The following is a 14,801-nucleotide window of genomic DNA, read 5'->3' on the forward strand; positions in this document are numbered from 1 at the left end:
CGTCTTCTCCACGCAAATGACCAGGACGGCACTCGCAAACAAGAAGGCCATATGGGCTCTGGTGGCACAGCGGGTAAGTGCGGTGGGGACCGCACCCCGCACCCCACAGCAATGCCGCAAGCGATGGGACGACCTGCGGATACGCGTCCGCAGCATACTCTCTGCCAACCGCAACATTGCCACAGCCACCGGGGGAGGGTCGGAATCACCAATCAAGCTGACCCCCTGGGAAGAAATCTGTGCCTCCACCATCGGAATGGAGAGCATAGAGGGAGTCGGAGGGATGGAGAAAGGAGTGCAGACATCCGAAGATTCAGGTAGGTGGGCCTAATGAAACAATGCTAAATCCACAAAGTCCATCCATTCGAAGCACCATGTGTCCCCATAGTGCAACAGAAACACATGTCCAGGAGAACGTCCACACACATTGGCCTGATAGCGCACGTTAAAACCCACAATAAATACATAAATAATTAAAAACCCCTAAAACACGCACTACACGTGCAGCAGGCACACCCTAACTGCAGGCTGCCAAACAACTGCACCCTCACTCCACACACAAATGGAAGCACCTCCAAGGCCCCGACCCAAATCACCCTCAGGTACCACCCCAATGCATGTGATACATTGCCATTCCAATTCCCACAGACCCACCAATAACCCTCGCCCTCCTTTACTCCACCACAGGGTCCGATCCAAACGACGAGCTGCAGGACACCCCTACCAGCACACCTGCAAAGAGGGCCAAGACCGACGGCCAAAGACCCTCCACCTCAGCTGCACGCATCAAGACACGGCAGCAGCACAAATCAGGTGGCAGCACACAGGAGGGAACATCAACAGGCACCCCAGCAGCCAGCATGGCCACAACACCACCACCACAGGTCCCCCCAACGGATGCCACAGAAGGCACTGCCTCCGGTGGCAGCAGCACCATAGGTGACACCCCATTGATGGCAGCATGCTCCGACACAGAAGACGGGGATGTCGAAGTCAGATCCATCCGTGACCTGTCCCAATCCCCCTGTCTGTTCCATCCCGTACCACATGAGGATACCACGCAGGGGCACCCACAAGACGACGACTGGCCATCCCCCACAAGCCCTGTGGCAGGGCAACATGAGGACAACAGCCCCTCTGTGACACCCCCGCAAATGGCCATGGCCCAGCAGAGGCAACAGTCCCTCGACCAGTTAATCGTGCAACAGCAGCAACTGGCCACGCTCCTCAAGGACCATGCCGATGAATGTGGGGGCACTAAGGCAGACATAGAAACATCAACTGAGACACTTAGGGCACAAATGGAGAGTGGCACAGAGACACTAAGGGCACAAATGGAGAGTAGCACCGAGAGCCTGAGAGTCCAAATGGAGAGAAGCACCGAGAGCCTGAGGGGGGAACTGCATGCGACGTCCAACGACGTATGTGGTGAACTTGCCGCAGTGCGCCGTGTGCTCACTGAGCTCTCGCAAACCCTTAGGGACATGCATGGACGTGAGCAGGCAGAGACATCATCCGTTGCAAGTTCCGTCCAGGGCAGCCCCCAACGTAGATCTGGGAGGAACCTGCGCTCCACAGGCAGGGATGCCCCTGATACCCGCAGAGGGGGCTTGCAATAGCGACTGCCCACGGACGATGAGCATCTTTGGACACTGGTGTTCGGGGGGGAGGTGGGAGGGTGGAGGGGGTGTGTTGGGCTCACTTGGGTGGCGGGTCGATAGGGTGTACAACATGATATCACATATGCCATAAAAAGTGCACGATCAACCAATGAGATGTGTGGACATTGATCTTTGTGTACTAGGCCATCATAGGCGTACAGTCCATATTGTGCATGTACCAGACACACACAGTGCCACGCATCCCGTGTCCATGTATCAGCCACCAGGCGTGAGTGCTAGAAGCATGCATCAATGAGATGCTGACGAATGTCACGGGCCTCCGGTGCCTCGCAGACTCCTTGAGGTGCTGCCACATCCCCACCCTCATCATGACCATCTTCAGGTGCTTGCAGTTCTGCGTCAGGGGGCATGGGCACATTTCTACGTACGCACATGTTGTGGAGCATGACACATGCCATCACCATCTTTGCAACCTTCTCATGGCGGTACAGGAGTGCCCCGCCAGACCTGCTGAGGCAGCGGAAACGACCCTTCAGTAGGCCGAATGCCTGTTCAATGACTACACGGGTACGTGAGTGGGCATGGTTGTAGTCCTCCTCATGCTGGTCCCGTGGGTTCCGGACTGGTGTGAGGAGCCATCTCTTCAGTGGATATCCAGCATCACCTGTATGTGGACGAGAAACGTATGATGTGGAATGCCATTGCTACGTACGCACACCCCCCCCCCTTCCTGCCAGGTCATTGCCGAATCACATACCCCACATTATCATGCATGTAATGAGACTCACCGAGTAGCCAGGATCTGTTCCCTGCGTGTCGCTCCATGTAGCGTGGTATTGTAGAGTTCCTCAAGACCATAGAATCATGGGTTGATCCAGGGAATCGGGCACAACAATGAGTAATGATCCTGTTGGAGTCACACACCATTTGTACATTCAGGGAATGAAATTGTTTTCGGTTGCGGTACTGGGCCTCCATGGCATGTGGGACGACCAATTCAACATGGGTGCAGTCGATGGCACCAATGCAACCCGGTATGCCGCCAAGTGCATGGAATCCCACTTTTGTGTTGGTAATTTCCTGCTCCGAGCGTGGTAGAGAGATGTAGTCGTCTGCGTGCTGCAGGAGGGCATCGAGCACTTGCAATAGTGTCCGTGAGAACAGTGGCTGAGAAATGCCATGCAACTGTCCGACTGTGTGCTGGTAGGTGCCTGTGGCCAGGAAGTGGAGTACAGACACCACCTTCAGTAGGGGTGGGATGGCGGTTGGGCTATCTATCATACTGACAAGGTCAGCCTGTGTCATGTCCACAATGGCGGTTATGGTGTCCCGGTCCAGACGGTAGAGGGTGTGGATCTGCTCATCAGTGAGGTTGAACGGATGTGCTCGGAGGCGTGGGATTGCGGGCTGCCTGCGTGGTGGTAGTGGCTGTGCTGGCGGCCCTTGCTGGCCCTGCCTTGGCCTCCTCCTCCTCCTGCGTCTCCTCCGTGCGGCCGGTTGTAGTTGGTGTTCGTCTTCTTCTTGGAGTTGGAGTACTTGCAGTGCTATCAGGTCCCCCAGGGCCAACATCGCGAGTCCTGCCGGTAGCATTTCGGAGTGGGTGTGGGAGGAGACTGGCTGTGCAATTTATGTGTTTCCAGGCTGAATGGCCTCCACCTGTGGTGATTCATTCCACCTGTGCAAACTGCTCTCCCCTTCGGCCGAGCACGTCCCGCGCACAACGCTGCAATTCGTGGAATGGCATCTTGCTATTGCAATCTTGTATTTGTACCCGATGGCCGTGTAACATTGGTTGATATGTACATTCTGTTGTGGTCCCATTGTTTCACATACTATCTGTGCAGTCGCGAACAGAGTTGTGAAGGGTCAGTGGAACGTAGTACTCGAGTAACGGTGGGCCCTCATTCATCACTGTACCGAGTTGCAACGACGGGCGGGGCGTCCCATTCGTGGGTGAAGGCAGTTGCCATTTTCACACACAGCCGCACTCGATGGATTAATTAGTGTTTTCAAACGGCCACAGATGCCTCTTCGACGTGATGTTGCAAATGAGGAATTCGAAGGGCGGCGCTTTCGGTTTTCAGCTAGCGGCGAGGAGATGCCCACAGGTCTGACTGCAAATATAACGTTCTATTGTTCAATGTCCTTGGGACAGGGGCCATGGCGAGAATGCTATGATTGATATGAATAGTATGGGATGCGCAATTGCGTAGTGGACGATAAGGCAGGACGTTCCCAAATACATGTTACTTCACTAGACTGGAATTACGTGCTGGGGCACTGTGGATTTTGCAGGCTGCATAACGCACAGACTCAATGGATATTTCTAATGTTATGTGAGTAAATATTCAGGCGTTTTCATTACGGGATGAGGGAATGATGAATGGATGCATGGGCAGGTGATTTGATACAGTGTTTGCCATGTACAGGGCTTCTTGGGATCTGTCCGCCCCCCCTGCGCTATGTGATGCAGGGCTGCCATAGTGGGACCATCGTCTATCTGGCCTTGTTGAGCCCTCCCTGTCTCGACGCGCCTTCAGACACTTGTGTCCATGCACGTTACCAATCCCATCTGAAGGATTCTGTTTTCACAGGCGCATGCACAGGTACACTCGTTTGTGATGGTGTTTTCACCTCGATATAGATAGTTATGATTCGCAAGTGGTTTTGGGGTGGTGATGATCCTTTGGAGTGGGCTTGCATGCATATGGCTGTGGATCTAGTGTGATCATTGATGTGAGTTGTTCGAATGTAGTTCTGATGGCCATTCTATTCTGTTTCTTTTCTTTTGGTTGACCGGTATCTCCTCCCCTTTTGCCACTGCCATCTGTATGCCACTCCTGCAGATGGATTTTACTCCCGACACCTGCTGCTTCGTGTTAATCAGTGGAGCAGCATTACGATCTTATGGGACGATCGCCAATGGGCCACATGCCCTTACGCAGTACTGGTGGCTCGGAGCAACATTTCGGCCTTTCAGCTGGACTAGTGCCTCCCCATTGGGACGGCCCTGCGGTTCTGTGCGCTTCCATGTTGCCTTTTCGTACGTGTATGTGGCTCTGTGTACCATGAGGGAACAGGGCGTCACACGAGTAGTGGCTGGTCATTTCTTGCGGATGCAGCCCACAATGGTGAAATGTGTTTTGGAGTTCATGGCCTGATGGCTGTATGGGCTTGGTGATATTGATGTGCATTAAAATTCTATTCTGATATGGGCCGTGTAGCGTTCTTCTTCGCAAGTGATGTGGCATATTCCTATTTGGGGAGCGATGTATTGTGAGGGGATCTGCATTGGGTTCCAGCTTCGGAGTTTTGTTGTGTGGTCCTGTACTGGGCGCGTTTGCCTACGAAGCCCGTGAGGTCAGGGATGGGGGCTGCCAATATGACAGTTTGAATGTTGTCATGCTCAGGGGCGGGGGATTGGGTTTTGTGTGACAGATGCCGGTCAGCCAGGTGGACTGGTGGAATGTTGTGATTTTCGGAATATTGCTGGTCACAGGTGCCTGTGTTTGCGTGCGTTTCTTGGTGGGGGACTGTGGTCATGTCCATTGGGATGGCGTCTGTATTCGTGCCATCTGTGCCCTGCAGCTCCCATTGGCCCCTCTTGGGGTCCATTTGTTCGTTGGCATGCATGGGTGACTTGTGCATTTCACTGGTTGCATTGTGGCTTCGTTGCACCTACGGGGAGTTGTACTTTGTGGGCAGGGAGCGGTGTACGGGCAGTCAGTGGGGCCGTTTACGGTTGATTCGCGATGCCGTACTTCTCACCATGGCGGTATGGTGGATTCCGCCATGCTTGATGGCGTTAGGTACATGTCCGCTGGGGTCGGAATTGGCGTACCGTTGCGCCATGGTGGTGTTTACGGTTTGGCATGGCGCGCGCGCGCGTGCTTGGTGCAGTTAGCGTTGGCGTTCACTACGGTGTCGCTAATGGCATCGTACTTTGCGGTGACGGGTCATAGTCGCACCGAGCGCTATTCGATGGCGGTATTGCATTTCCGCCATCGTTTTCCGAATTCCGCCAGGGTCGTAATGAGGGCCAATGTGTAGTAACACGCTTCCAGCATTCAGTTAAAAAATATTTATTTCATACACACATCTTATAATTATCACATATAAAAAAAATAGAAATAATTTCTGTTACAGCGTTTTACCATACACTCACGCATGCACAGGTCATGGGGTTGAGCGGAGCCCTATTACTTCAAAAAGAAATGTTTTCCATTAAGGACCGAACCATAATGGAAATAATTTCTTTATGAAAGTAGAGTGACTACAAAAAGAAACTATTTCTTTTTGAAGTAGGTGTGCTCCCCCACCGCATCACATGGAAGCCTCAAGGATGGAGGCCTCCATGTCATAGGGTGGGGGAACTCTATGGGCCTCATTACGAGCTTCACGGTAATGGAAAAACAATTTTTGTAAGGGAATACCAGCACCGCTTACCGCTCTGGCCTATTACGAGTAGACATCCCAGTATCAGCCCCACCGCTGAGACCATGCCCCTCTGTACCGGCATGTGTGCGGGCACGCGCCCCTTCAGGCCGCCAATACTGGGATGCCGCTAACAGGAGACATTACAAGTCATGCGGACATGCACCTACCAGCATCTAGAAGGTGGAAATTAGGGATACCGCGATGCCAGCATCATTGGCACCACAGAGCACACATTAAAAGCAAACTGCTGTGTTCCCAACTGCCACAGGTGCACAAAATCAGCACAGGTGGAGGCAATGGAGCCTGGCCCAGCACAAAAGGAGCACACCCACACACCACACCCCTTCCTACACCAAAATGTTCACACTTGCTGGTGCAAATTCGTGGCTGGAGGACATGCCTGCATTGCCACTCCATGACCAACAACTACAACCGGCACATCAGAGGAGACGCAGGAGGAGAAGGAGGGTGAGACAGGCCCAGCAAGTTCCACCAGAGTAGCCACTGGTTCCATGTAGGCATCCACCAATTCCTCGCATCAGGGCCAGTCCTTACAACCTAACCCTTTTGCAGATCCACAGCCAGTACTGCCAGGACCGGGACACCATCACCTCTATTGTGGACATGATACACAACGACATAGTCAGCCTGATTGAAATCCACACCGCCATCCCCCCTCTACTGAAGGTAGTAATTATGCTCCATTTCCTGGCCACAGGCACCTACCAGCACACAGTCTGGCAGCTGCATGGCATATCACAACCCTGTATAACACGCATGCTGAACCAAGTGCTGGATGCACTCCTGAAGCACGCATGGGACTACAGGAGGTGACTGACAAAAAATGGGCTTCCCCGCCACATGGAGCAACAGGCTGCACGACGTGTCTGGCTGCTGGGTGAGTCTGCACACAGGCCCATGGCAGTGTTGTGGGGGGGGGTGAGATGCATGCTCCACCTGGGTGTAAATGGGATGGTGATACCCATACTGCAAAACACTCTCCCCTAAACATCCCAACCTAAACATGACACTGAAAATGTCAACCCACTCACCCTGGCGGCACAACAATGCCAATATCTCAGACTTGCAAGAAGCCCACACCCCTCAACATGTCCACTGCACATCATCAGACTGTACCCCATGCAACACAATGCAGCAACATGCATTGAGTAAGCTTAATGTCCATTACCGCATCAAAGCACCACACCTGTAATGCATCCATGAGTGCACATGAATACATTCCAACCAGGAAATCCACTGATTGTCACTGTCCCTCCTCCACAGTAGCGCTGCATGCCAACATGGCAAAGTGAACTGGCGCATGCAAAATGAAATACAAACTTGTGCCACCACTGCACGTAAACACAACTACATAGTAGTCAATATCACCCATATGAGTGCAATTGCAGTGGTAACCATCAACAGTACATGAGTACCAGCATGCAAGTGAACACCCTGCATCATCAGGGGAATGCTACCTACACCTGTGGAGCATTACACCAAACACATAGTGGCACAACAAAATGTGTGCATATGTCACGGGACATGTGCATGGCGCCATCAAAGGGCTGCAAGCATGAGAGTGCAAAGTACATGTGACATGGCACACATCATCCTAAAGCTACAAACATATGACCTCAATATTGTGACATCACCTGCCACACAACCCCCACATGTGACCACGTCATAGTCCCTCTCACTCCATCTCTGTGTGTGTGGTAAGTCCGATATCAAGGCCCCTCAGTCCTGTATGTCACACTTGCCCTACACCATGTTGTTGCCACGTAGTGAACAGGCCAGATAGTTGCGCAAATGTGTAGCCAGTGACTAACAACAGTGATATCCTGCATACCAACATTGACAATGTACAGCCTTAGTACAGATGTCATGGAGGAGATACCCCCACTCATACACTATTGTGCTGCCATGCAGGTGATGCTGGCTATCCCCTGAATCCGTGGCTCCTCACCCCTGTCAGGAATCCACAGGACAGGCACCAAGAGGACTAGAATCGGGGTCATTCCCGTACCCGTGTTGTGATCGAGCAGACCGTTGGCCTGTTGAAGGCACGGCTCCGCTGCCTCAGCAGGCCTGTTGGCGCACTCCTCTATGGGCCTGAGAAGCTGGATGAGATCATCATAGTCTGTGCCATGCTGCACAACATGTGCATCCGGCGGAACGTACCTCTGTCACCTGACATTGACCAGCAAGCACCCGGTGTGGATGAGGATGAGGAGGGAGTAGATGTTGCATGACAGCCAGGGCGCCATGCACCACATGGACGTGCAGTGCGCCAATCAGTTCTTGACAATTTCTCATGAGAGACAGGGATGCAGAGGGTGGATTGGTGGCTGTACTCTGGGCACAGGGATCGTGTACATATGGACACAGGGTGTGGTGGTAGATGGACACTGTACACTGTAATGCATTGAATGAACACATGCCAAATAACCAATGTCCACTTGTGATACCTTTTTTAAACACAACGGTTGTATTGAACAGTATATTTCTGCATAGTGAATTGGCCATCCACCTCTCCCCTCCCCCACAACTCCACAACTCCCCCACACACCCCCTCCCCTTCCCGCTCCCCCAAAACACCCCGCATACCCCCTTCCCCTCCCCCACAACACCCCATGCATCTCCTCACCCCTCCCCCTCCTCCACAACACCCAACACACCGCCTCCTCCCTCCCCCTCCCCCCACAACACTCCACACATGATGTGCAATGCAAGTCATTCTATGCGATATGAGTCAGCACATGCAGGCTGCCCCTGCTACTGGCAGCCTCTCTCGGCCTCCGGGGGCTGCATTTAAGAGCGCTGCGTGGTGCGTGTAGATCTAGCCGTGCTTGCATGTTCCACTGTTGGTGCAGGAAGCTGCACCTCCAAGGTCTGTGCGATCTGGCCAGGTCCTGAGTCACTGCTGATAGCCCCTCACTTATCAGCTTGGTATTCGTCTCCATGGCGCCTGTCATGGCCGCAGTGTTGTCACGTGCATCCTGCCTTGTCAAGGCACCATCAGCAACATATTGCTTGACAAACTCTGTGAGCTCCTGCTGCCGCCCCTCCATTCGGGCCATGCACCACTCTACGTCCCGGATGGCTGTGGAGGTGGATGGGACAACTGCCGAGGACCCCAATGCAGGTCTGTCCTCTGGGGGACTCCATGCCTCATGGATCGACTGTCCTTCTGACTGGTGCAGAGGGGTGCTATCTGGTGTGCTGGGGGTTTGCTGGGGGCTTGGTGTGTGTGCACCATCCCTGGACAGGTTGCCATCCTCACGTAAGCATTCCTCAACCTGGCCCTCTCCCTCATCTCCACTCTGGGGCATTGAGGCAGCTGCCTCCCCTATGGAGCTGTTTAAGGCTGACTGGGTCCCGTCTGCCACTGCCTCCAGAACAGTGGATATGTCCTGTGTTCCTTCTTGTGGTTTTCCGCCAGTTGTTTGCAGCCCCTGGGCGTTGGCATGTTCTATTGGTGTTGGATTGGGTGGCAGTTGTTGCTTGGTAGTGGCCTTTGATGTCGATGGCCTGGTGCCTTCATCCCTGGCCCTGGCCTTTTTTGCTGGTTTACTGGCCTGTGCTGCAGTATCCTCACCATCGCTGTTGGCATCTGTGCCTGTGGGGGACCGAGAGAGGCACGGCATCAATGATGGCTGTACGTACATCATGCATACATTGGTATTGGTGCAGTTGCACCCATGTGATGCATTGCTATCTTGGAGTTGTGGCATACAGGTTGCTTGCTATATGGGTGGGGGGTTATTCAGGCATAAATCAGGTTCTCACATGTGTGAGGTTGTGTATGCTGTTTGACATGCCTTTGTGTTGTGGACTGCATGCAGTGTGATACATGCTGTTTTGCTGTTTGTGGGTGTGTTTCAGGTATGGCATTGGCATGCAGCATGTATTTTGATGTGACAGTGCTGGGGACAGCATCTGGACAGGGATGTGTCCATGTGTATGTGATGGCCCATGCATTGCCTTATGTCACTATCACATTCGTAGGCCATAATCATGCTTTGGTTTCCTATGGTTTGTGTGGACATTCACCTCCATCTGCCGATGACGGTACTCCACACTCCACATCTCCGACTCCCTCGATGCCCTCCATGCTGATGGTACTGGTGCATGTCTCCTCCCATCTGGTGAGCTTAATGGGGAAGTGGGCCCCGCCGCATGTTGCTAGACCCTGGCTCCGATTGGCGCACAGTATATTCCTCACAAGGAGGTGTAGGTCATCCCACCGTTTCTTGATGTCTTTAACCATGCGGGCGGTGGTACCGACCGCACTGACATTTCTGGCCTCTTCCTCCAATATCTTCTTTTTCCTGATTTGTGCGGCTTGCCTTAGGTCAGGAGCAAAAACCACTTCAGCATTCCCGACCAATGTGTCGGCCAACATGTTCAATTCTTCTTCAGAAAAGTGCACCTTGCGCTGACAGGAGGCACCTTTCTTGATAGGTTTTGGCATTCTGGTAGAGATGTATGTGGTGGTTTGGGGGTCCAGATCCTGTGTTTGGAGGATTGCAATGGATTGTGTTTTTCAAGATGACCGCCGTTGCATTTCCCGTTCCGGCGCGATGACGTTACGTCCGGTTCCGTTATTGCTGGACCCGGTATTGCCGGTACCGGTATTGCCGGTGCCCATTATTTGGGGGTGGACGAAGGCAGAGGAGGCGTCAGCGCATTACATGATGCCACTAACGGGGGTTTGAGGGTCATTAACGGCATGCCGGTACGCACGTTAGGTGGCTGCCTGTGTGAGTGTATGGTGTAGGGGTGCACACTTAAATGTATAGGTGGCTGCTTCTGTGAGTGTATGGTGAAAGGGTGCACAATTAAATGTGTGGGTGTCTGACTGGGTGTGCCTTTATGGTGAAAGGGTGCACACTTAAATGTATGAGTGGATGCCTGTGTATGCCTGTATGGTGGAAGGGTACACACTTAAATGTATGGGTGGCTGGATGTGCATGTGTGTGTATGTTGAATGGTGTGTGTGCTTGTTTTCAGGTGCACAACGAAACCTAAATTGTGGGGGTGGGAGGTGCTAACCATTCAAATGTTGGTAAAGGTGCTAACTTCACAGGCGGCGGGGGAGGGGCAAACTTATTTGTGTGGGGCATCTAGCTTCTTTATCCATTCTAATGAGACTATTCTAGTGCAGCTTCAATGTTACAAGCAGTTAAATCTCTCATTCAAGTCTGAAAGCACCCACGTATGGACTGATGTGAGAATAAGCGGGTTCCTGTCCCCTCTTTACCCTTCCAATCACTTCCCTGGCATGCAAGTACTAAACCCACATCAAGATTTCAATTGCCTGAATAATAATACATTTGAATGCAGGTACTAACAGTGAAATGCTTTGCTTTAGTAATTTCTGGGCCTCTTTTAACAGTGGAACCCATGGTCAATTTAACATCTGTGTCCTGTTCTGTCCAGCAACGGCTCTGTAGGTCAGCCAGGTCGAGTCAATATAGCCCAAAATGTGAAGGCGGGGAGGAAGGGGTGTTTGGGGGCAGGGGTTGAAGCCCAGCCAGTTCAATGGTGTTGAGCCACAACTTGTGTTTAATCCCTTGGTTACTTAATGGTAATCCTCATTACTTATATCCCTATTCTTCCTCGTCCCAGTACTTCTGTATGAGGCATTTTGACTCATACACAATTACTGGATGAGGTAGAGGGACATGGAGGTAATGGCTGGCTTAGGTACCTGTAATCTTCATTACTCCTAGTCCTATTCTTCTTCATCCCAGTATGTATGAGGCAATGAGCCTCATACGTAATCACTGGGACAAGAAAAAGTGATGTGGAGATAATTCTGGGCCGAGAAGCTTATTATGGTGGTTTGGGTGGGGGGGGCAGAGGGGATGGTGTGTGGGGAGTGGGGGGGCAAAGGGGATGGTGTGTGGGAAGCGGGGTGGGGGTTGGATTGGCGATCGTGCCATAAACCACAATGGTAATCCATGTCCATGCTAAGCAGGCTTGCTATGTGTTATTAGTGGCTAGAGAGACATTTTGGTGCAGCCAGTCTAGTAATTTCTTAGTTTGGATTGACTTTTTTTAACTGGGAATCTCTGATAAAGCAGTCCTGATAAGTGTAATTGCCAAGCTAGATGCTGCCAGTCTAGCTGTCTCTTACTGCAGAATTGTATTTTTTTCTGGGCATCTGTGATAAAACAACCATGATAAGTGTTGACTGGCATTTTGGTGCAACCAGTCTTGGTATGTCTAAATGTGGTCTGGCATGCTTTACTCTAATATGTTATTGCATGTCTAGACAGGTCTATATTGTGCAGTTAGTTGGACATGTTTTCATTGTAGCATGCCATTTTTAATAGCAAAGCATTATATTCATTAAAGCATGGATGTTCCTGTGCACTGTTGGTGAGTTGCATGTATTACATTTTTAGATTTGTGTTACCCTACAAAACAATTGCAAACACTCTGGCCGTTTAGCCAATTTTTCTCATATTGTATGCTGTATAATGCATTAAAACATATATTTATATCTTTCTCCTAGTGCAGTGTGTGGCGTACCCCTGCAGCAGCACGTCCGTGTGGTAATCCAAGCCAGCCCAGAGTGTGGCGCAACCCGTGATTTGTTGCCAAGTTGGCAGAGTTCCCTCAGCATGGCTCGCAGGGAGGTCCCCATATTTTGTGTAATGCCACTGCTACATTCAGCACACTATGTTCACGTAAGAAAGAATATCTTTCTATGTGCCTGGACCAGCTGTTACATTAGGTAGGCTTCAGGTCCCCAAGAGGACATTCTCTATAGGTTTAGTTATAAATAGCCTACTGGCTCTTCCTGTCAAATGGGAACATATTTGACACCAATATATGAATGAATCCTTTAAGTTAAAGTTAAGCCTCCTGTGACTTTAGAAAGAACAGATGTATATAAGCACATCTAAAAAAGTTGCATTGTACATTGAAATGGTGAAGCATGTGTGACACTCAATTTGTGTAGGTCTTGAACAACTTGGACATTCTTAAGCTAGACTTGAGTACTTTAGTATCCAGTGCTTTCATGTAGCAATATCAATTAATACGTGTCACTTAAAACAATACTTTTCAATAGATGTCAATGAAAAGAACCATTACCATATTTGTGCACTGTGTATCTGATTAATGCAACTACACACAATAACATGGGGTGTATATACCCAATCTAAATATGGTAATCATAATAAGAATGTTACAGTTCTCTTACTGAGCAACGCATATTATCAGAACCTAGACTGAACCATATACATTATTTTCTGTTAAAGATTTATTGTTCCAGGATGGATAGCCTGATACACTCCTATTGTATTATTTGGAAATATACTTGTGTGAAGTGGAGCATTACATAAAGCACAAATTAGGATTTCTGGCTGCTTTGCATAAAATCAAAGAGATTTTTGGGAACCTAAGAATGGCCATGGGCCTCATTACACGGTAGGTGGTAACCATGGCGCTATTAGCGCCATGGTTGCTGCCGGTACCGTATCGAGTCCGCCTTGGTGGATGGCGGAATTACTGCCCTACTCCAAGGTGAGCAGGGGTGGTAATTCCCCATTCACCAAGGCCCTTCCCCATTCCCATTTTTGCCCCCATAGGGCATAATGGGAATGGGGAAGGTGCTAATTATGGTACCGCAAATTACGGTACCGTAATTAGCTCCGAGGTCCCTTTGGGGGTCCCGTCCTTAACGCCTGGAAAAACCAGGCGTTAAGAGAGGACCCGCAAAGGGACCTCGTAGTAAGGCGGTAAGGGTTTACCGGTACCGATGCCCTTACCGGTACCGGTAAACCCTTACCGCCTACCGTGTAATGAGGCCCCATGTCTCTTTATAGTTGACAAATAGGTCTTTGATAAAAGGTTTGGATGCTTGAATCACTAAACACATAATTCACACTGGGCTTGGTGCTCATTTCATTTTGCACAACAATCCTCCTAACATTAAACTGTTTGCACCCTAGCAAAAAAATAAACTCACTTGAACCGACTCATGGTGGGTGGAGAAATGCCTGTGTCATTGTTTATTTCCGTTGTGGTCTGATCTTTTAATATATAAAAGGGAATCGTCTCTCTTCCCATTGGCGCCAGCGACCTCTCAATCATATTTTCGCTAAAAGGCTAAAGTTTCAGAAATTCTTCCTTTCAAAGTTTAGCAAAAAAATGGCATTCAAACCATACCGATATGTATCAGGCGTGCGAATCTGGATTCATAGTCCTGATACAAGTAACGGACCTCACCTTAATTATGAAAATGATACATATCTTTGTAACTTAGAAAACCAAGTTTAAATAGTAAAATATATGTATCCAGTCATGCTAACGCACATACCACATTTTCTTATTTGCCATGCATTATCCTGTAAAAAAAACTTTCAAACCACAAAGCAACATTTTGTATTTTTTTTCTTTTTTGATCGCTTTCAGTAAAATTCCAATGCAATTTTTCAATCCTTGAACCTGTATTTTTCCAATAATGTAGCATGTTTGCCAGCACTTCCTTTGGTTGCAGATTTCCAAATAAAGTCCCTCACACCGCGTTATATATAACTTGAAATTTGAGATGTAGGCTGGGCACCCTTCCACTTGGCCTCATTGGCATTCAAATGCCAACGGTGTATGCCTGCAGCGCAATGACACAGTACTACTTTGTGTTCTTGTGTTCTCTCTATAAAGATCTTTTTTGCTTACCTGAGCCCATTAATGACATTATTTGGGGTCAGGTGTCTAAAGGAC

General features: G+C 50.2%; 1 long non-coding RNA gene across 1 annotated transcript in view; it reads left to right on the forward strand.

Annotated features, from left to right (window-relative positions):
* Positions 1–14,085, forward strand: part of LOC138525785 (uncharacterized) — a 62,761-nt gene extending 48,676 nt beyond the window's left edge. The window contains exon 3 of the long non-coding RNA XR_011283431.1: positions 12,586–14,085. This is a non-coding gene — a long non-coding RNA (uncharacterized lncRNA). The remainder of the gene's footprint in view (positions 1–12,585) is intronic.
* Positions 14,086–14,801: the final 716 nt, after the last annotated feature.

The sequence above is a fragment of the Ambystoma mexicanum genome, chromosome 7p, assembly GCF_040938575.1.
Source record: "Ambystoma mexicanum isolate Mex_15411 chromosome 7p, UKY_AmexF1_1, whole genome shotgun sequence".
NCBI classification, from domain to species: domain Eukaryota; kingdom Metazoa; phylum Chordata; class Amphibia; order Caudata; family Ambystomatidae; genus Ambystoma; species Ambystoma mexicanum.